Source organism: Rattus norvegicus, chromosome 4 (genome assembly GCF_036323735.1).
Source record: "Rattus norvegicus strain BN/NHsdMcwi chromosome 4, GRCr8, whole genome shotgun sequence".
In the NCBI taxonomy this organism is placed as follows: domain Eukaryota; kingdom Metazoa; phylum Chordata; class Mammalia; order Rodentia; family Muridae; genus Rattus; species Rattus norvegicus.
Window position 1 is genome coordinate 143,747,392 of NC_086022.1, and position 22,109 is coordinate 143,769,500.

Consider the following 22,109-nt stretch of genomic DNA (forward strand, 5'->3'; position numbering starts at 1 on the left):
ATTGGAATATCTTTTGGATTTATGGCCAGGAGTAGTATAGCTGGGTCCTCAGATAGTACTATGTTCAATTTTCTGAGGAACCACCAGACTGATTTTCAGAGTAGTTGTACCAGCTTGCAATCCCACCAACAATGGAGGAGTGTTGCTCTTTCTCTACATCCTCACCAGCATCTGCTATCACCTGATCTTAGCCATTCTGACTGGTGTGAGGTGGAATCTCAGGGTTGTTTTGTTTGCATTTTCCTGATGACTAAGGATGTTGAACATTTCTTTAGGTGTGTTGCAGTCATTCGATATTTCTCAGTTGAGAATTCTTTGTTTAGCTCTGTACCCCATTTCTTAAATAGGGTTATTTGTCTCTCTGGAGTCTGAATTATTGAGTTCTTTGTATATATTGAATATTAGTGTAGGATTGGTAAAGATTGTTTCCCAATCTGTTGGTTGCTGCTTTGTCCTATTGACAGTGTGCTTTGCCTTGCAGAAGCTTTGCAATTTTATGAGGTCCCATTTGTTGTTTCTTGATCTTAGAGCATAAGCCATTGGTATTCTGTTCAGAAAATCTGGTTCTGGTTTGTTTTTGTTTGCTTGTTTGGTTGGTTGGTTGGGGGACTTTTAATGACTGCTTCTAATTCTTTAGGGGTGATGGGACTATTTAGATAGTTTATCTGATCCTGATTTAACTTTGGTAACTGGAATCTGTCTAGAAAATTGTCCATTTCATTCAGATTTTCCACTTTTGTTGAGTATAGGCTTTTTTAAGTAGGATCTGATGATTTTTTTGAATTCCCTCAGTTTCTGTTGTCATGTCTCCATTTTCATTTCTGATTTTGTTAATTTGGATACTGTCTCTATGCCCTATGATTAGTGTGGCTAAGGGTTTCTCTATCTTGTTGATTTTCTCAAAGAAACTGTATTTCATTGTGTCCAATAAGTTTGGGTATGTTGTACCTTCATTTTCATCCAATTCTAAAAAGTCTTTAGTTTCTTTATTCATCCTTGACCAAGTTATCATTGAGTAGAGTGTTGTTCATCTTCCATGTATATGTGGGCTTTTTGTTGTTTTTGTTGTTATTGAAGACCAGCCTTAGACCATGGTGATCTGATAGGATATATGGAATTATTTCTATCTTCCTGTATCTGTTGAGGCCTGTTTTGTGCCCAGTTATATGACCAATTTTGGAGAAGGTACCATGAGGTGCTGAGAAGAAGGTGTATTCTTTTGTTTTAGGATGGAATGTTCTATATCTATTAAATCCATTTGCTTCATGATGTGTTAGTTTCACTGTGTGTCTGTTTAGTTTGTTTCCATGATCTGTCCATTGATGAGAGGTGTGTTGAAGTCTCTCATTATTATTGTGTGAGGTGCAATGTGTGCTTTGAGCTTTAGTAAGGTTTCTTTTATGAATGTAGGTGCCTTTGCTTTTCGAGCATATATTTTCAGAATTGAGAGTTCATTTTGATGGATTTTTCCTTTGAGCAGTATGAAGTGTCCTTCCTTATCTTTTTTGATAACTTTTGGTTGAAAGTTGATTTTATTCGATATTAGAATAGTTACTTCAGTCTGTTTCTTGGGACCATTTGCTTAGAAAATTTTTTCCAGCCTTTTACTTTGAGGAATTATCTGTCTTTTTTCACTGAGGTATATTTCCTGTATGTAACAAAATGATAGGTCCTGTTTACATATCCAGTCAGTTAGTTTATGTCTTTTTATTGGGGAATTGAGTCCATTGATGTTGAGAGATATTAGGGACCAATGATTGTTGTTTCCTATTATTTTTGTTTTTAGTGGTGGAATTATGTTTGTGTGGCTAACTTTTTTTGGGTTACTTGAAAGAAGATTACTTTCTTGCTTTTTCTAGGGTGTATTTTCTCTCCTTGTGTTGGGAGTTTTCCATCTATTATCCTGGATTTGTGGAAAGATATGCAAATTTGGTTGAGTCATACAATATCTTGGTTTCTCCATGAATGGTAATTGAATGTTTTGCTGGATATAGTAGCCTGGGCTGGCATTTGTGTTCTCTTAGGGTCTGGATGACATTTCTCCAGGATCTTCTAGCTTTCATAGTCTCTGTTGAGAAGTCTGGTGTGATTCTGTTAGGTCTGCTTTATATGTTATTTGACCTTTTTCCCTTACTGCTGTTAATATTCTTTCTTGGTTTTGTGTATTTATTGTTTTGACTATTATGTGATGGGAGAACTTTCTTTTTCGGTCTAATCTATTTGGAGTTCTGTAGGCTTCTTGTATGTTTATGGGCATCTCTTTCTTTAGGTTAGCGAAGTTTTCTTCTATAATTTTGTTGAAGATATTTACTGACACTTTAAGATGGGAATCTTCATTCTCTTCGATACCTATTATCATTAGGTTTGATCTTCTCATTCTGTCCTGGATTTCCTGGATGTTTTAAGTTAGGAACTTTTTGCATTTAGCATTTTCTTTGACTATTGTGTCAAGAATTTTGATGGTATCTTCTGGCCTTGAGACTCTCTCTTTTATCTCTTATATTCTGTTGGTGATGCTTGCATCTATGACTTTGAATCTTTTTCCTAGGTTTTTTTTTATCTCCAGGGTTGTCTCCCTTTGTGATTTCTTCATTGTTTCTATTTCCATTTTTAAATCGTGGATAGGTTTGTTCATTCCTTCACCTGTTTGGTTGTGTTTTCCTGTAATTCTTTATGGAATTTTTGTGTTTCCTCTTTAAGGGCTTCAACCTGTTTACCTGTGTTGTCCTGTTGTTTCTGAAAGGGAGCTATTTATCTCCTCCTTAACGTCCTCTAACATCATCATGTGATGTGATTTTAAATTAGAATCTTGCTTTTCTGGTGTGTTCGGGTATCCAGGACTTGTTTCGATGGGAGAACTGGATTCTGATGATCCCAAGTGGTCTTGGTTTCTGTTGTTCAGTTTCTTGCCCCTCACCATCTGGTTATCTCTGGTGTTAGCTGATCTTGCTGTTTCTGACAGGGGCTTGACACTCCTGTAAACCTGTATGTAAGCACTCCTGGCAGACCAGCTCTCTCCTGGCAGGATGTGGGTACTAAGAGATATGGCATAGGGTTAGCTCTGGGTGCAGATGGAAGTTGGAAGCATCATTACATCTTTTAAAAATTTTATGAAAATAAAATTTACTCACTGAAGAAGACATTGTGAAAGAGTCCATGTCTGAAGATTTTAAGTACAAAATTTCATACCTTCACTCTGCCACCTTTTCCTTTCCCCTTTTCCTTTTCCTCCCTTCTTTTGTACTACTCTCACATGTTTATTTTGATATTTGAGACATATACATATATGTATACATACATACATGTAATGCATATATAAATACATATATGTACAACACACACATATATGTATATATATACACATATATATATGGTTGATGTTTTAAGCATATATTGCTGTAACTTTTCAACAGTGATGCTAGTCTCCCAAAATATTATTGCTGTGATAAAACAGCACATCAAAGCCAAATTATAAGGTAGAGTTTATATGTGTAGACATTTCCCATCATTCTTAGGAGTATACTGTTTTCTTATTTAATTTACATGATAAGAAAGGCTCTGAAAACTTCTATCTCTACATATGAATATAAAATATCTGTTTATTTTTTGTAGTTTTCTTTCTCCTGTCTTTCCTTTAGTCTTTTCTTTTATCCTCTCCCCTTCCCTTTTATTACCATGTTTTTCCCCTTCTCGTTGTCCTTTTGTTCATGTTAGACTTTCTTTGGGTTAGGAAAAAAAAATCACAACTTTTCTTGTGGATGTGGATTGTATTTAAAATGGATCTCACCTTCAAATTGTCATGAAATTATGTTCCATGCCATTAAACCTTACCCCAAAGCAACATCATCCCTGTATATTATCCCAAACAACATCAAACCCTAGTATATCATCCCTAAAACAGAACTGAACTTCAGTAATCCTCCTCAAACCAAATGTGTCACAGTGTATCATCACTGATTAATTGATTCATATTTATTACTCTAAAAATAACACTTGTGCTTCTGATACTTCATTGATTTTCCACATCTATTTTGATGCAGGAATAACTATTCTCAATGGATAGATAAAAAGAATATGTCTTAGAGAAGTGAATTGTAACCTGTGGTAATGTGTACAAGCATCACAGCTAAGGTCTGGTTCCAGCTTCCTGTTTCTGTTTTGTTATAGACTATGTATATTTTACCTGGAGATCTTGTTAAAATCTGTATTGATATTCACTAGGTCTTGAGTAGAGCCACAACTTTGGAATTCTCACAAGCATAGCGTCCTGCCATTGGGCTATGAATACCTGTTTAACACAGCATGAAGGTTCTTGTCAGCATAAAGTTTCTTATTTTGGAACCTGATATTCTTGGTGGGTAACTGCACTTCCCTATATGTTGAACATTACGTTTTTTGGTAAGGAAGTTGGTTAGAGCTAAACCTCTACTTCAGGATGTATAGGAAATTCATGGGACACAAGAAAAACATCATTTGGTGTGTTATTTCATGATCATTAAAGGAAAAATGGTTTTTATTACCCAAGGATTTTTGTAAATGGAGATAGGGACTGTTGGTATGATCAGTTTCATTTGTCATTGTTAAGGCACCTGATTTTAGATAAAAAGCTCCTAAAGTCATTATCTTAGATTCAGTTTCATCCATACATAGACACTCCTGCAGGAGGAATGGCTATGTGTTAAATGCCAGGGTTCCAGGATTTCCAGGCCTTTGACAAGACAATACCCAGATAGAACACTGGAGGAAATGGTATCTTAGCATGTGGTACTCATTTTAAAAAATAGAAGAGAGGAAAAAAATGATGTCCTATCAGGTTCTGAGAAGCTGACATGTCCTGCCTGAACTAACACCATCATTAGTCATGAAACTAGAAACCAGCATATGTCAGTATAAGCTTAGCTTGTAAAACAGCTTGGAGACCATTAGTTCCCTTGCCACCAGAGGACATTGTGACATTTTATAGACAAATCCTACTATAAAGAGAATACAGAACCCTGGGGAATGCTTTTAGAGGAAGGGAAATTATTTTGAGATTCCTTCTATTTTTAAACCATATTTACAGAGACACTGTGGGTATGTAAGAATAGGCAATAATTGTGAGACTGACATTTCCTTGGTAATCAAAAGATGAGTCAGCTGGGCTCCTGAATTTTGCTGGCCAGGTCTTTAAGGGTAGAGCACTTTGAGGACTCATTCTTAGTTAACAGTTGTCTTTTGCTTCATAAAGATGAATTCTTTATGACCAACAGAGGTTAGGGTGTGGGTGTGGGTATACATTTTCCATTATTCCTAGGGTTGTGCTGTTTTCTTATTTAATTTACATGATGATAAAGAGACTGCAAACTTTATCCCTACTGATACATTTCTCCTTTTTTGGAGGCCATCATGAGGTTTCTGTGTATTTGGGGCTATCATGACTTGTGAGTCTATCATGAAGCCTCATTGTCTTTGTTTAGTTGGAGAATTCATCATCATTAAAAATCAACTTCCATTTGGATTTTACTTAAGATATTTACCTAAGATGAATAAGCTATATATCCACAGAGACATGTTTATGGATATTTACTTATAGTAGCTTTCTTCGTAGTGGCTCAAGTCTGGAGACAGCTCAAGGGTTCAGTATACAGTGAATCCCTCAGCAAATGGTGCTTGTGGTGGTTTGAAGGAATATGGTCCCCCTAGGCTCATAGGGAGTGGTACTATGGCAGGGTGTAGCCTTGCTGAAGAAGTGTGTCACTGGGGGTGGGGGATGGGGTTGGGCGTGGGAGCTTTGAGGTTTCAGATGCCAGAGCCACTGTTTTCCTGCTACTTGTCAGGTCAGATGGAGAGAACCCCTAGCTCCTTCTCTAGCACCATGTCTTTCTGTGTGCTTTCATGCTTCCCACCATGATGATCATGAACTAGACCTCTAATCTGTATGCCAGCCCCAATTAAATGTTGTGTTGTTGTGGTTGTTGTTGTTGTTGTTGTTGTTGTTGGTGGTGGTGGTGGTGTGTGTGTGTGTGTGTGTGTGTGTGTGTGTGTGTGTGTGTGGTGTTTAAATAAGAGTTACTATGACCGTGGTGTCTCTTCACAGCCATAGAAACCCTAACTAAGACAGTGGCACATCCATATCATGGGGTCTTGCTCAGCAGTAAGAAGGTACAAATGACTGACATCTGCAACACACTAGACGAACCTCAGAAGCATTATGCTCAGTGACAGGAAGAAGACACAAAAGCCTACAGGCAGAATGAGCAATTTTTTTATATGACTTGGGAAAAGCATAAGTTCAGGTACAAGATTACTCATGATTGACAGGAAGTAGATGGTACAGGTAGCAAAATCACACCAGGAAGCCCCCTGAAGTGATCAAAGAAGTTTAGATTTTCTATTGTTAAATGGCTTCGTGTATTTTTTTGAAATCATTAACTGGTACATTTATGAAGGATGCATTCCTCAATAAATCTACTTTTAAAAAGAAGGGATATTTAGGAGTATGTGTGTGTATGGGGGGTATGCAGTTATAAACCCAGCACTGGGGAGGCAGAGCCAGCATTGGGCTCACAGCTTAGTCAGCATAGCTAAATTAGGGAGTCTTAGGTAAGACTGAGAGACTCTTTCTCAAAGGAAAAAAAAAACCCAAAACTGAAGAACACCACCGTCACCAACAAAGCAGCAACAACAACAACAAAATCAAAAAATAAGGAAGGTGTTCTGAGGCATACAGTTTAGAGGTTTAGACCATCTGAGATTAACTTTTCTCTCTAAAAAGCTGGCTAAAAATGAAAATGGACATATGTTTTAAAATCTTGGTGGATTTTCCTAAGATTATAAAGATTCTTTGTATCATCTACAGCTTCTATACATCAAATGAAACTTTAAAAATAAACTTCATTTTTAAAAAAATGTAGATCACCAATCAGCTGTTGTGTCTTTGTTGAGCCTCTTAGACACTATCGATTGTACCCATTATGTGCCATGAGAATATCTCATTGTATTATTCTCTGTTTACTCTTATATATACCCATACTTTCCACAAGATATTGAGTCTGGAGTGAGTGTGGAGATTCTGAACTTAACTCCAGTTCCAGGGTGCTAGTGCCATAGCTCATCCTTTGAGTGACTAGTGCTGTGGGAGACTCTTTGAGTACATGGATTCACATGTAGCCCAAATCCTTGGGCCTTTAGTGTTCCCACATAGTTCCAAATAGTTAATACTGCCTTTTTATTACACAACTTGATCAAAGCCTGTACCTAACATGAGGGTATTTAGAGAAGAACCTACACTTTGAAGTTTTACAGGGAAGGCATAAATCATTTAATTTAAAAATATGTCTATGAATATCTTGCCTGTATGTATGTCCATGTACCATGGGTGTACACTGCCTGCAGAGGTCAGAAGAGGGCATCAGGTGCCCTGCAACTAGAGTTACAGATGGTTCTGAGTTGCCATGTGAGTGCCCGTAATTGGATCTCTGTTCTCTGGAAGCGCAGCAGGTTCTCTAGCTTCTATAAATAATTTTTAATGATTTATTTTTAATTTATACATACATACGTGCGTGTGTGCACGCATGCGCATGCACACACACACACACACACACACATGTTTCTTTGGGTGTTTGCCATAGATATTGGTACATGAGGAGTCCGGGAGGAAGTGTCAGATCCCCTGGAACTGTAGTTAAAGAGCTACAGGTGATTGTGAGGTGCCTGGTATGTATACTTAGGACCAACATAATGCATGACTGGGATGATATTGTAGAACTTTTGCGTAGCTTCCTCCAATCTGCTGTCGCCCTCTTAAAGCATAATAGGTATCATATCCACCTTTATTTATGTCCAATAGCTGCTAACTTCAAAAAGCATTTGTGTAATAACCACTGAGCAGGATGACATCAGAAATTGAAAGCAGAGAGGTACTTTTTTTTTTCATCTTTATTAAATTGGGTATTTCTTATTTATATTTCGATTGTTATTCTCTTTCTTGGTTTCAGGGCAACATCGCCCTAACCCCTCTCCCTCCCCTTCTATATGGGTGTTCCCCTCCCCATCCTCCCCCCATTACCGCCCTCCCCCCAACAAGCACATTCACTGGGGGTTCAGTCTTAGCAGGACCCAGGGCTTCCCCTTCCACTGGTGCTCTTACTAGGCTATTCATTGCTACCTATGGGGTCAGAGTCCAGGGTCAGTCCATGTATAGTCTTTGGGTAGTGGCTTAGTCCATGGAAGCTCTGTGTGGTTGACATTGTTGTTCATATGGGGTCCCTTCAAGCTCTTTTAGTCCTTTCTAAGATTCCTTCAATGGGGTCTGGCTAAGGGTTTATCTATCTTGTTGATTTTCTCAAAGAACCAATTTTTGGTTCTGTTGATTCTTTGTATAATCCTTTTTGTTTCTACTTGGTTGATTTCAGCTCTGAGTTTGATTATTTTTTGCCTTCTACTCCTCCTGGGTGTATTTGCTTCTTTTTGTTCTAGAGCTTTTAGGTGTGCTGTCAAGCTGCTGAAATATGCTCTCTCCTGTTTCTTTCTGCAGACACTCAGAGCTATGAGTTTTCCTCTTAGCACAGCTTTCATTGTGTCCCATAAGTTTGGGCATGTTGAAAAAAATATCTTAAATCATTTTTCACAGTCTAGTCATTATCCTTCATCCAGTCTGACCTCTGACAATTTGTTATCCCATTCCTCCTCTCCTGTCTACAAGAGGATGTCCCCTACTCCACCCCACCAGGCCTTCCCATTCCCTGGGGCCTCAAGTCTGTCAAGAGTTAGGTGCATTTTCTTTCACAGAGACCAGACCACGCAGTCTTCTGCTGTAAATGTGTCCGGGGCCTTGTACCAGCTAGTGTGTATGCTGCCTGGTTAGTGACTGAGAGATGCCAGGGGTCCAGGTTAGTTGAGACTGCTGCTGGTCTTCCTATGGGGTCACCCTTCTCCTCAGCTTCTTTCAGCATTTCTCTAATTTAACCACAGGGTTTTCCAGCTTCTGTCCATTTGTTGGGTGTGAGTATCTGTATCTGATGTGTCCAGCTGCTTGTTGGGCCTCTCAGGGGGCAGCCGTGTTAGGGTCCTGTCTGTAAGCACACCATGGCATCAGTAATAATGTCAGGCTTTGGGCCTATCACTGGACCTCCTTTCCCTCAGGCTCTGCTCCGTTTTGTCCCTGCAGTTCTTACAGAGAGGTACAATTCTGGGTCAGAGTTTTTGACTGTGGGATGGCAACCCCATCCCTCCACTTGATGCCCTGTCTTTCCTCAGGAGGTGGACTCTATGAGTTCTGTCTCCCCATTGTTAGGCACTTCATCTAAGGTCCCTCCCTTTGAGTACTGAAAGTGTCTTACCTCCCAGGTCTCTGGTACATTCTAAGGGGTACCCCTCTACCTCCTACCTCCCGACGTTGCCTGTTTCCTTCTTTCTGCTGGCCCTCGGGACTTCAGTCCTGTTTCCCCCAATAACTGATCATGTTCTCCCTTTTCTCACCCCCTGCCCTCTCCCATTTAGATCCTTGCCTCCCTCTGCCCTCCCCTCACCATGATTGCTTTTTTTCTTTTTCCAAGTTTCTGTAAGGCAAAGGACAGAGTCTACAGGACAAATTGACAACCTATAGATTAGGAAAAACATCTTTACTAAACCCACATCTGATATAGGGCTAATGTCCAAAATATATAAAGAACTCAAGAAGCTAACCACCAAAAACCAAACAATTGAATCAAAAAATGAGGTAAAGAACTAAACAGAGACTTCACAACAGAGCAATCTCAAATGGCAGAGAAGCATTTAAAAAATGGCCAAAGTCCTTAGTGATCAGAGAAATGCAAATCAAAATGACCCTGAGATTCCACATTACACCAATTAGAATGGGAAGAAGGGTATTTTTATCAAACTGTAACATTAGAAGGAATCCCAAGTATTAGAGCGGAGTCTAATACTATTTCATGTGAGGTAAAGTCAAGATAACAGACATAAAAGTCATTAGACATCAGTACATAGCCAGAACTTGCTGCCTGTGAGCTCTGTGCAGCCTAACTTTCTGTGCTTTGTCTGGCAGAGGCTGCCCCTCAGTCTTCATGTTCTGGCCCATTGCTGGATACTTCATCACTGTTCTCTTAGACCTGTCAATAATGGAAACCAATCTGTCTTGCTGTGTGCCTATTTGCAAGCCAGATCTTCTAGAATTGTAAGGATTGCTATTTTTCCCTGTGCACAGCTCTTTCTTTGTGGAGGGGGGGTGTCTCAAGGCCAAGTTGACAAGTGTGTATAATTGTTTGATGAACAGTCCTTGGTCAGTAAATCTACATTCTACTTCTGGTTTAATAATTCACTATTTCTGTCAGTTGTCTTAAAACTCCATTTTGTCATTTTTAAACATTGACCATAGGTTAAGCCAGGTGTTGACAAAGTTGCTTTTCATTCCTAAAGTTCAGCTTTGTAATTTTAAGACCATTTCTGTGAATAGGATGTGGTTGTAAAAATTATTTAAGTCCAACTGGAAAGATAGCTCAGCTGTTACGAGTAATTGCTGCTCTTTCAGAGGACCAGTGTTTGTCCTAGCACCTATGTTAGATAATTCACAACCACCTGTAACTCTAAGTGCAACTCTCACTCTGGTGTATCTGTCACCCTCTTTAGGCCTCCCTGGTCATGATGTTCACACAAACACATATACATTAAACAAACAAATGAGAAACAAAAAACAAACAAAAACCCAAACCTTATACTACAAACAAAATGTACTAATTTGAAGTACAAACAAAAAAACAAAATTCTTGGCCAAATGATTTAAAAAGTCCTCATTTAATTATACAAATGAAGTACAGATGTTATGTCACCAGAATGATAGACTGTTTGTATGTGAGAACTTGGTTGGCTGAATTACCCAACTATCTTCATCATAATTTATGTACAAGAAGTTTAATTATGAGGAAAGGGCTTAAATGAAAAAATATTTCAGTATAAGCCCACTTGCTGCAAACTTTCTGGTCATGGTCATAATTTTCTTCAACCTTGTTTGCTTTCAAATGGACAGCTGTAGATGAATATTAATTTTTCTTCGAGGCTTCTAAAATAGGTTTTCTTTATTAGTCTTATTTTTACAACACAATCAAGGCCATTAGTACTTCTGGGAAAAAAACAGCAATTAAATGTGCTAATTCTCAGCTTGTAATGTGTAGACTTTTACAATTATACTGTCAGGCATATCTTTATTGTTGCCTATGTATGTGTAGCCTTTGAACTGCCTAGCATATACCTCTTTAAAATGAAGGCTTTATTCACTTCAAGTGTGTTGATCAGTCACTGAGGGGAAGAATGTCCATTACGTTGATTTACATCAATTGCCATCAATATGAGAAAAAATTGTGTGACTTTAATGATCCTACTAGTTTGTTGCCTTGATTGTTTCTATCACTAGTTATCATAGAAAGTTTTCCTTTTCTTAATGTATGATAACGAGAACTAAATACAGGATGGTAACAATTATATAATTTAAGTAACAGCTTCTGAAAATATTTTTTGGTTTGATAATACTCTAAAAGGGGTGAGATAGACAGAGAAGGGTTTCAGTAGGTTGTCCAGAATTTCTGGTAATTTTTCTCCACAATGTTAGTCTTGTTTCCATTGTGTGTTACTTGAATAGCTCTCTGGAGACTTTTTGAACTCTTGAGAAATTCAGTTCACTCACATACAAATGGATAGAATCCATCACTATGTAAATGCAAGGCATTCATGATGTAGGGGTCTAGGTCTAGGAAGGCCAAGTTTATATTCTGTATTAGTATAATTATTATTATTTTTTTGCTCCTGAGTATATCGCCCAGCATTTAATACATATTTGTGCTTGTGAGACAGAAATGATCTCGGATGATTGGGGGATGTAGAACCAAATCATTTTGTGCAGTTTTCAAAAGAGGGTTTTGTTTTACATGGGATTGAGTCCTTTCTTTTCTATTGATTAAAATTGTAATGATTTCAGTTACTCTTTTAAAAACCCTCTAACAGTGTTTTTCTTACATTTTAATTTTTTCATTTTTTTAACATTTGAGGATTGGATATTCAAATACACAATATTTCCTTCATTTATACCCTTCCTCTCTCTAATTATTCCCATTTCCTCCTAATATTTTCTCTTAAATTTATGACAACTTCTCTATTCATTTTTGTTTTGTGTGGCACACAATCTACTAAGTACAGTTAGTGTTGCCTTTATTTGTACATGTTTGGGCACGAACACTTCTGATTGGGGTCTCATCTTTGAAAAATAAAAAAAAAGACAAATAACCAATGACTGCCTAAGGCAGTTCATCCATGGATAGGGATTTTGTTGGCTTGTTGACAGGTGTAGTCTTTACAGGTCTTATGCTGGCAGCCATATTGTTGAGTATTTGTGAGAACAATGTCCCTATCCTGTCTAAAGAGTCATATAGCAGTCATCTTGACCTTAAGGCTGTTTGTACACTCTTCCTACCCTCTCTGCCTGAGCCTTAGGTATAGAGGTAATGATATAGAAATCTTATTTGGCCTGGACAGCCCGTAGTCACTTGTTCTCTGCAGTTTGACCAATTGTAGATATTCTTATTAGTTTGTCTGCAGCAAAAAGAAGCTTTGTTGAAAAATGTTTTCCCATTGAAAGGTATTTTTGATATTATCTTTCTTCTCCATTATACAAATGTACTTAATGTTCTTATGATCGTTAGCTTTTCAAGTTAGTTCAATTCACATTCTTCGCTTCTTTCTTCTACATAGGATTGTCAATGTTTCCATTACAACTTGTTAGAGCATGTGGACAACCTACCACCTGATGTCTGATTGCAAAGAATTGGCAGATAGCTAGTTTCCTAACCAGAGATACATTTCCCGGCATCATTGGCACCAGACAGGAATGTATATCAGGTTCTGCTCAATTGAATGTGAGTGGAGGTATGCGCATTGTCTCTTGAGGAGACCGAAAGAGAATTGTTCATTCTTTGGTTTATCTTCATTTGACATCTGAATGGGAGAAAGTTAAGAGTTAGAGGAGGGTAGGCTCAGTAAACAACAGCAACAAAGACTTTGACCTGGACACAGCTGTGATTTGTAGATGGTCAGGTTAAAAGGCCATCAGACCCACTAGCATCCCCTGAGTAGCACCCCCATTTGTATTCTGTGCAGACACTGAGGCTTTGGGGTGTGCATGCTAACATTATCTTCATTTAGATAAAGTGCCATTCAATTTCTATCTTGAGTTCCAGCTATTTATTCACGCTGTTTTCAGCATGATACTGTGCTAAGAATTAGGGTTGTTCTGAAGTTAGAAGAATCTGATTCTTTTTAGTAACTTCCAGTACTAGTAAAGCAGAGTCAAAAGCATTTGGATTAGTAGGATTTTGAGGAAATTGTTGCGCAGACTAGAAGACCATAAAGGAGTTAAAAAGACAAAATTTTGAGTAGGTGCCAGAGTTTACTGGGCTGGTTCATGTCCATGTTATTTAATGAGGAAGGGCTGAGAGGATTCAACACTGATTTAATGTCTAGAAATGAATTTGAATCTTCTGCTTCCCAGACACATTCTGTTTTCTTAGGTAGAAAAGGCTCGTGGTGATTTTGGTCTTATATAGGGTAGATGGAAAGGACTACAGTTGACCTGAGGAGAACACTGTGAGGGCCATAGTGAGGCACATAATTAGGCAAGAGAGAAAAGCCTTGGACTCTGGATCCAGCCTTTCCCTTTGTCCCTATTGTGTTACTTTCATCACAATTTTCTTCTCTGTAGAGGTTGTGTGTTATTGTTTTCCTTGTATTTATAGTGTTGTAACAAAGATTTGCCAGAAGTTGAGATGCTGTGTCAAATATGAGCTATTTTACCAACATCTCTTTCTGATTTTTAAACAGACTTGATGCTTTACTAAGTTTATTCTCTACTAGGTTCCTAACATCTAAAATGGTGTTGGGCATGTAGCGGTTTAATAAATGATGCTTTTCTGAAAGAAAATATGTGATAATTTCTCTGTATTTCCTTTTCTGTCCTATTATATTGTGAACATTTTCCTATAGTTATTTGCAAAAATATGATTTTTGAGTGACTGCTGCGATCAATAGTTAATAAATACATTTAGATACAACATACCCTGTTGTGTCTCTTCACTATTGTCAGCATATAATCATTTTTTCTCAAGATGCTGATATTGAGAGCAATATATTTATGCAATTCTCTTAGGCTAATGCATCTAGAGCCTGAAGCACATTCTCTTGATCAATGACAATGGTGGCAAATTGGGGATCTTTACATGTGAATTAGATTTCTGGAAATAGACAAAAGTCACTCCTGGTCAAATTGCTGAATATGAAGAATGATTTGGATTGATGGAACTGTGAGGAGTCTAATGTTGCCTAGATTTCAAAAATGATTTTGATTCTAGAAAGTACAAAAAAAGAAAGAAAAGAAAACAATTGCAATAGGCAGGAGTTATGGTGGGACAGTGGAGAGAGCTGTACAAGATGGTTATTAGAAAATGACGCATTTGAATGCATAGCTTTCACAATTTTATATCGTATTTCAGGCCAGCAGAAAAATACTCAGTTTTAAAGAACTCATTTCTTGATCCAATATTCACAGCTTTTCTCTGAAAGCTTTTCTCTTGGTTTAGCCTTTCACCTCCTTACTAAAAATCTTCAAAGTAACTAGTAAGAGTAGAATAGAGAAATTTTTTGTCTGTAGCATGTTGTGATGGAAATACTTAGGGTATGGCAGAATCGAGATTGCCAAGAAGAAATACATTTCTATTTATTGATATTTAGTCATGTAATAATATCCAGGACTCAGTAAAGCCTTTTATGAGACATTAAAACTTAATATTTAATGCTCATCATACATTATAAGTGTTTGGGGAAAAAAGGATTTCTTGATGGTTATTCATTGGGCAATATTTTACTTATATTCTTTAGCACTTTATGATTCAGAAGTGTTTTTTAATTGTATATTTTCTTTATTTATATTATACATTTATAACATGAGAATGTTATCCCCTTTCTGCCTTCCCCTCTGCAAACCCCACATCCCATCCCCCCTTATCCTGCTTTTATGACAGTGTTCTCCCACTCATCCACCCCCTCCTGCCTCAGCGCCCCAGCATTCCTCTACATTGGGGCATCAAGCCTTCACAGGACCAAGGGCCTGCCCTCCCAATGATGCCAGATAAGCCCCCTTTAGCTCCTTCAGTCCTTAGCCTAACTCATCCACTGGGATCCCTGTGATCAGTCTGAGGGTTGGCTTTGAACATCTGCATTGGTATTGGTCAGGATCTGGCAGAGCCTCTCAGGAGACAGCTATATCAGATTCCTGTCAGCAAGCACTTCTTGGCATCAGCAATAGTGTGTGGGTTTGGTGTCTGTATATGTATGCCCCAGGTGGGGCAGTCTCTGGAGGGCCTTCCCTTTACTCTCTGCTCTACTCTTTGTCCCTGTATTTCCATTAGACAGGAGCAATTCCAGATTAGAATTTCGGAGCTGGGTGGGTGGCACCATTCCTCAACCAGGGAGCCAGGCTTAACCTCTGGATATGGTCTTTACAGGTTCTCCCTCCCCTTTGTGGGGTATTTCAGCTAATGTCATCCCCATGGGGTCCTGGGAGGCTCTTGCTTTCCTGGTACCTGGGACTTTCTAGTTGCTATGCCCAGTTCTCCATGCTGCATTGCTATGCACTTTTGTTCAATGTCCTGATCCTTTGTACATCCCCTCCATCTCCTCCCATACACAATCCGCATCTTTTTCCCTCTCTTCCTCCAAAGTCTTTCCACCCACCACTTCCCTTGATTATTTTGTTTCTCCTTCTAAGTAGGATTGAAGCATCTACTCTTTGGTCTTCCTTCCTCTTGAGGTTCGTGTGGTCCGTGAGTTGTATCATGAGCATTCCAAGCTCTTTGCCTAATATCCACTTATCAGTGAGTACACAGCATGTGTGTTTTTTGTGACTGGGTTTCCTTGCTCAGGATGATATTTTCTACTTCCATCCATTTGCCTGGGAATTTAATGAAGTCATTGTTTTTAATAGCTGAGTAGTATTCCATTGTGTAAATGTACCACGTTTTCTGTGTCCATGCCTCTGTTGAGGGACATCGGGGTTGTTTCCAGTTCCTGGCTATTATAAATATGGGTTCTATGAACATAGTGGAGCATGTGTCGTTATTACATGATGGAGCATCTTTTGGGTATATGCCCAGGATGGTATAGCTGGGTCCTCAGATAATACTATGTCCAATTTTCTGTGGAACCTCGAGACTGATTTCCAGAGTAGTTGTACCAGTCTGCAATCCCACTAGCAATGGAGGAGTGTTCCTCTTTCTCCACATCCTTGCCAGCATCTGCTGTCACCTGAGTTTTTTATCTTAGCCATTCTGACTGTTGTGAGGTGGTATCTTGGGGTCATTTTGATTTGCATTTCTCTGATGAGTAAGGATATTGAACATTTCTTTAGGTGCCTCTTGGTCATCTGATATTCCTCAATTCAGAATTCTCTGTTTAGCTCTGTTACCCATTTTAAAATAGGGTTATTTGATTCTCTGGAGGCTAACTTCTTGAGCTCTTCTGATTAGCCCTCTATCAGATGTAGGATAGGTAAAGACCTTTTCCCAATCTGTTGCTTGCTGTTTTGTCCTATTGACCGTGTCTTTGCCTTACAGAGGCTTTGCAATTTTATAAGGTCCCATATTTCAATTCTTGATCTTAGAGTATATTGGTGTTCTATTCAGGAAAATTTCCCCTGTGCCTATGTGTTTGAGGCTTTCCCCCACTTTATCTTCTATTATATTCAGTGTATATGGGGTTTTATGTGGAGGTCCTTGATCCACTTGTACTTGAGGTTTCTACAGGGAGATAAGAATGGATCCATTTGCATTCTTCTAAATGCTGACCACTAGTTGAACCAGTATCATTTGTTGAAAATGCTGTCCTCTCCCATTGGATGGTTTTATATTTTTAATATTTGTTTTCTTATTTTTTTTAGAATTGCATATATAAGTACTCTATTTACATCCTTTCTACCCCAATCTCTCCCCCATCCTTCTCTCAGGTCACCCTTATTCCCTCCCAACTGCATGACTACTTATTATTATTATACATATTTACAAATGACCACCTAGAATTGGATTACCTATCAAGGAGTATAGGGAGTAATTCAATTCCTGACTAAATCTGTATTATGACATGGGTATTGCTGTGTTAATGTCTCAGATCCATGAATATGGCGTAGCCTTTTCCAGGTGAGGCTATGGCACATGGCCAAGCCTTCCTCTTGTCCATATGCAGATGTTGATAGCATGTCTCTAAAATATACATTGTAGATATTTCCCATACTGTTTTTGGCCTGAAGACTTATTCCTCTATAGAGACCATTCCTGTCAAGATTGAGTAAACCCAATCCTATGTTCAGCTACATACAGTAATTCTACTTCCTTGTTTATCTCTGTTTAGTGACACTGCCTCTGTGTTCAACTGTATATAATAAATATACTGTGCTCCTGGAGTGCTGTGGATTCTACATTGGAGAGCTGAGACCACCATGATCTTGGCTCTTTAGTATGTGACTTTGTGTGTCTGTCTTTTCAGTTCTTCACTGCCCCTAATGAGGGCTCCCAGACCCAAGCCATGCAATGAGACAGCAAGGCAGCTCATCTCTGCAGAAGACTGAAATTCGAACTTCCCTCTTTTAGTAGCCCTTAATTTCCAGTACCTCTTCATCTAGGGCAGTGGTTCTCAAACCATGGGTGATCAAATAACCCTTTTATAGGGTTTGCCTTAGACCCTTGGGAAACACAGGTATTTACATTGTGATTCCTAAGAGTAGCAAAATTACAGTTATGAAGTAACAATGAAAATATTTGTATCTGTCAGCCTGGATTCACAGACAGAAGCCTAGCATAACTGTCCTCTGAGAGGCTCCACCTAGCATTTGACAGAAACAGATACAGAGACTCACAGCCCAACTCAGGAAGCTCAGGAAGTCTTGTGGAAAAGTTGGCAGAAGGATCGAGGAACCCAGAGGGAATAGGAACTCCATTAGAAGACCAACAGACTAACCTGGACCCTTGGGGCCTCCCAGTCTGAACCAACAACTCAAGAGCATACAAGAGCTGGAACTAGATCCCCCCCACACACGGAGCAGATGTGAAGCTTGGTTTTCATGTGGGTCCCCCAACAACTGGAACTGGGATTACTTTGACTCTATTGCCTGCCTGTGGATTCTGCTCTCCTAACTGCGCTGTCTTATCTGGCCTCAGCGGAGGAGGATATACCTAGTCCTACAGTGACTTGGGGTGCCAGGGTGGGTTGTTTCCTAGGGAGGAACCTCCCCTTTTCAGAGGTGAAGGGAGGGGATGGGGACAGGGGCCATGTAAGGGGGACACTGGGAGGAAGGGGGCTGTGGTTTGGGTATAAAGTAAATAAATTAATTAATTTGAAAAATAATTTTATGCTTGGATTACTATAACATGAAGAATTGTATTAAAGCTTGGAGCATTAGGAAGGTTGAGAACCATAGGGATATGGCCTTGTTGGGATGTCAAGCAGAGTTGTCATTGTGCAGTTGACATTATTATGATCATGGGTTCAATTCCTCTGTCTTATAGCAGATAGCATGGTCCTCCAGCTCTTACAAACGTCTATTGCCTCTTCCCTGCTGCTTCCTGAGCTTTAGTGTAGATGTATCAATCAGGGATGGGTGTTCCACAGTTAGCTGTTCTGACTTTTGACCAGCTGTGGATTTCTCTGATGATCTCTGTTTATTACAAAAAGAAGCAGATTTGCTTAAGGGTGAGAGCGACACTTATTTGTAGATATAAGGAGAGGTGTTTAGAACACAGAAGGAAATTATTTAGCAGTGTGCCTATGCTGGCTGACTTTATGTCACCTTGATGAACACAAGCTTTAGTCATATGAGGGGAGGGGACATCAATTGAGTAAAAGCCTCCAGACGGTCAGGCTGTGAGCAGGCAACTTTTGGGGGGCGTCTTTTAAATTAGTGATAGATGGATCTGCCCCATTGTCGGTGGTGCCAGCCCTGGCCTGGCATACCTGGTTTCTGTCAGAAAGCAGGCTGAGCAAGGCATGAGGAAAAAGTCTGTAAGCGTGATATTTCCACGACTCCTTTATTGATGTAAGCCTATGGTTTCCTGCCCTGTTGCGTTTGTGTTCTGACTTTCTTCTCTGCGGAACCTTGATGGTGAAATGTGAGCTGAGTAAACCCCTTTCTCTCCAAGTTGCTTTGGTCATGGAGGTTCACCCCAGCAATAGTAACCCTAACTGTCCTCTAGGGTGTGTGAGCTCAGCAGGAAAGAGGAGTTGTCTAGGTTTACAGCATCAGCCACATATATTCTTGCTGTTGATTGGGCCTTAACTCCAATAAGGTTAACTCTGAGATATATGCACTAATATACTAACTGGACTAGGTTATCTCTAATTTTCAGATTAATAACCTGTCTAGATGAGTTTGGGACTTCCCTTAGGTCACTCAGTTAAACAGTGGTTGATGCAGTAAATGAAACAGTAGCCATCTTAGGGCACCGGGAGAAACCTGTAGAATGTTTTTCTTTAATATCTTTTGAACTATAATTATTTAAAATCACTGATTTTATATAAATGGCTTTAACATCTCCAAAATACCCACCTTTATAAAAATAAGTAAAACCACAGCATTCATTGTCTGATTAGCAACTTTATCTTAATTCAAATTCTTAGACTTGGTAACTTAAAGTTCACTTAGTCTTGTTCATTGTTTGATTTCTTTTGAGAACTAACAGTCTCACCAATGTTTAGAATTCACTGACATTCCTCCTGCCCAAGATGGAGATCTTTTTTACCAAGAGGTAATACTAGTTTATGCTTCCACTTCTAGAGAAGAGGATCCCTTAACACGACATCTGCTTGGCATGCATTGTGTCTGAAGAGTAAGCAAAATATTCCCGTGCCACAAGCCCATGGTTCAGCTTGTGAGATTGCTAGTTAATGCCTAAAATTATCAGTCAGGGTGTCTTTTCATCAACTTCTATACCTTCTTACTTTTCATTACATTTTTATTCTGCAAACACACACACACACACACACACACACACACACACACACACACACACACACACACCAATCATTTTTGTGGCCTTGTAACACATTTTAAAATAGTGGAAACGGAATCAGTGTATAATGCTTAGGATAGACCACTATTTTCTTCCAGGAACTGCTAGGTTTTCTTGCAGAGATAAATTCAAGTGCAGCAGACATGGCCACGTGCTCTGCTTTGTAAATCTGGTGGCAGCTGTGTTCCCTTCACAAAGCCATGCTGTTTAGAGAGTGGCATGCAAAATTTTTCTTCACCTTGCATGTTTTGTAAACATTGCAATGTTTTGTAAACATTGCCTTTCCAAAGGGGGCTGCAACTGTATCCACAATGCTTGCCTAAAGTATGCATTGGAAGCAGACAAACCGGGATTCTGGGGCTAGATATGTGTTATAGCGGATATAAGATTGTTGTAGACGAACATTTTATAGTGCATTTTGAAATGTGACTTTCATATGAAAATTGCTTCTCATTATAAAAATAGATATTAATCCAAACATCCAAAATCTAGAGACAAGTTCACTCTGACACTCCTTCATACCTCATACCATGGCAGTCAAATCCGTGTAACATCATGACAGGCTGGGTGTATCTATGTCCATAATTTAAAAATTTACATTTTGGTATACTTTCAAAGATGGAAGTTTATCCCACTTTTAAATTAGCATATTATGAATATTTCCCCTTTCTGTTTGCTCTGTTTCCATAAACATCAATATAGATGTCTGTACAATAGAGATATTTTGCTTCATTGAACCTCTCACGAGCTGTTGTTTGCATGAACGTTTGCTTGGCCATTGCATGCAGTGCTACCGCAGGGATCTGTGAATGCAGGTGTTTCTACACTCGTGATTGTTTTCCCGTCATCTTTACTTTCTTCCTCCAAATGGCTTCTGACATCTTAACATGTATTTCTCATTCTTGAAATCTCGTCTCAGTTAACTGCCTCCAGGTGCAGGCCAGATGTGTTTGCTGTTTTCTGCCTACAAGGTGCATCACCTTAATCACAACTGGACCACCTACTGCTTGCAGTTGAGGAGCTTGACTCAAGACAGGCTCATTTGGCCCGTACTATTCTGTCTATTTGCTATGTGTTGAATTGTGATGCCCTAACAACTCCCACCCACACAGAAAGAGACAGAGAAATGTTCAAGTCCTGACTTGACTTCATTTGGAAGTAGGTCTTCCCAGATATAGGAGCAAAGGATAGCCTGTTAATATTGTCTGTAATCCAGTGACATGTCCTTCCAGGATGAGAGAAATTAGGACAAAGAGAAAGGCAAAAGACAGTTACGGAAAGGGAGAGGCAAGAACTGCAGATTGCCTATCCCTAAAGTTACCAGAAGATGCAAAGTTGCTCCCTTAGAGACAACCGGGTTTCATCCACAGCAATTTTAGAACTCCAAAACTTTAAAAGATTATATTTCTGTTGTTTTAAACTACTTGACTAGTGATACTTGGTTACAGTATGCCTAAAATACTAGCAGTCATTTCTCACTGTCTGTGAAGGTTTGCTCTAGGTCTCCCTTAAATGAAATCTAAGTAGGCTCAAATTGCATATGTAAAATGGTATTGTATTTTCAAGTCGTATCTCAGCTGCTTATAGTATAGGATGAGATATCACTTGATATCTACTTATAGTATCTGTCTCTCACATTCTTATGTTTTGTGCCGCAGCTTATGGATACTCAGGTTCATTTATAGGTTTTATATTTCTCTTTTTTCACTTGTGTTTAATCTTTGGTTTCTCCATTGAATAAATGTTTGTCACCTTGTGGTATGTGAGTGTCTGGGGACAGGAGCTTTGTCTGTCATTCTCCACTGTGCCTGCAAAGCAAATTTGTAGTAAATGAGTTCCCAGAAAGAAAAGAGGCGTCAAACAGCGGGGTTGTGCTCCCTGGGCATCCCAGTGCACCTTGCTTCCCTCAAGGATCAGGAGGCTAGAGAGCAGGCCGGCCAGCCTTTAGAGGGAGAGCAGCACTGATTATAAAGTGGTTTCTATGGGTACCTGACAGGTGAATTTTGAAAACTGTTATGTATTCCAGGACACTGT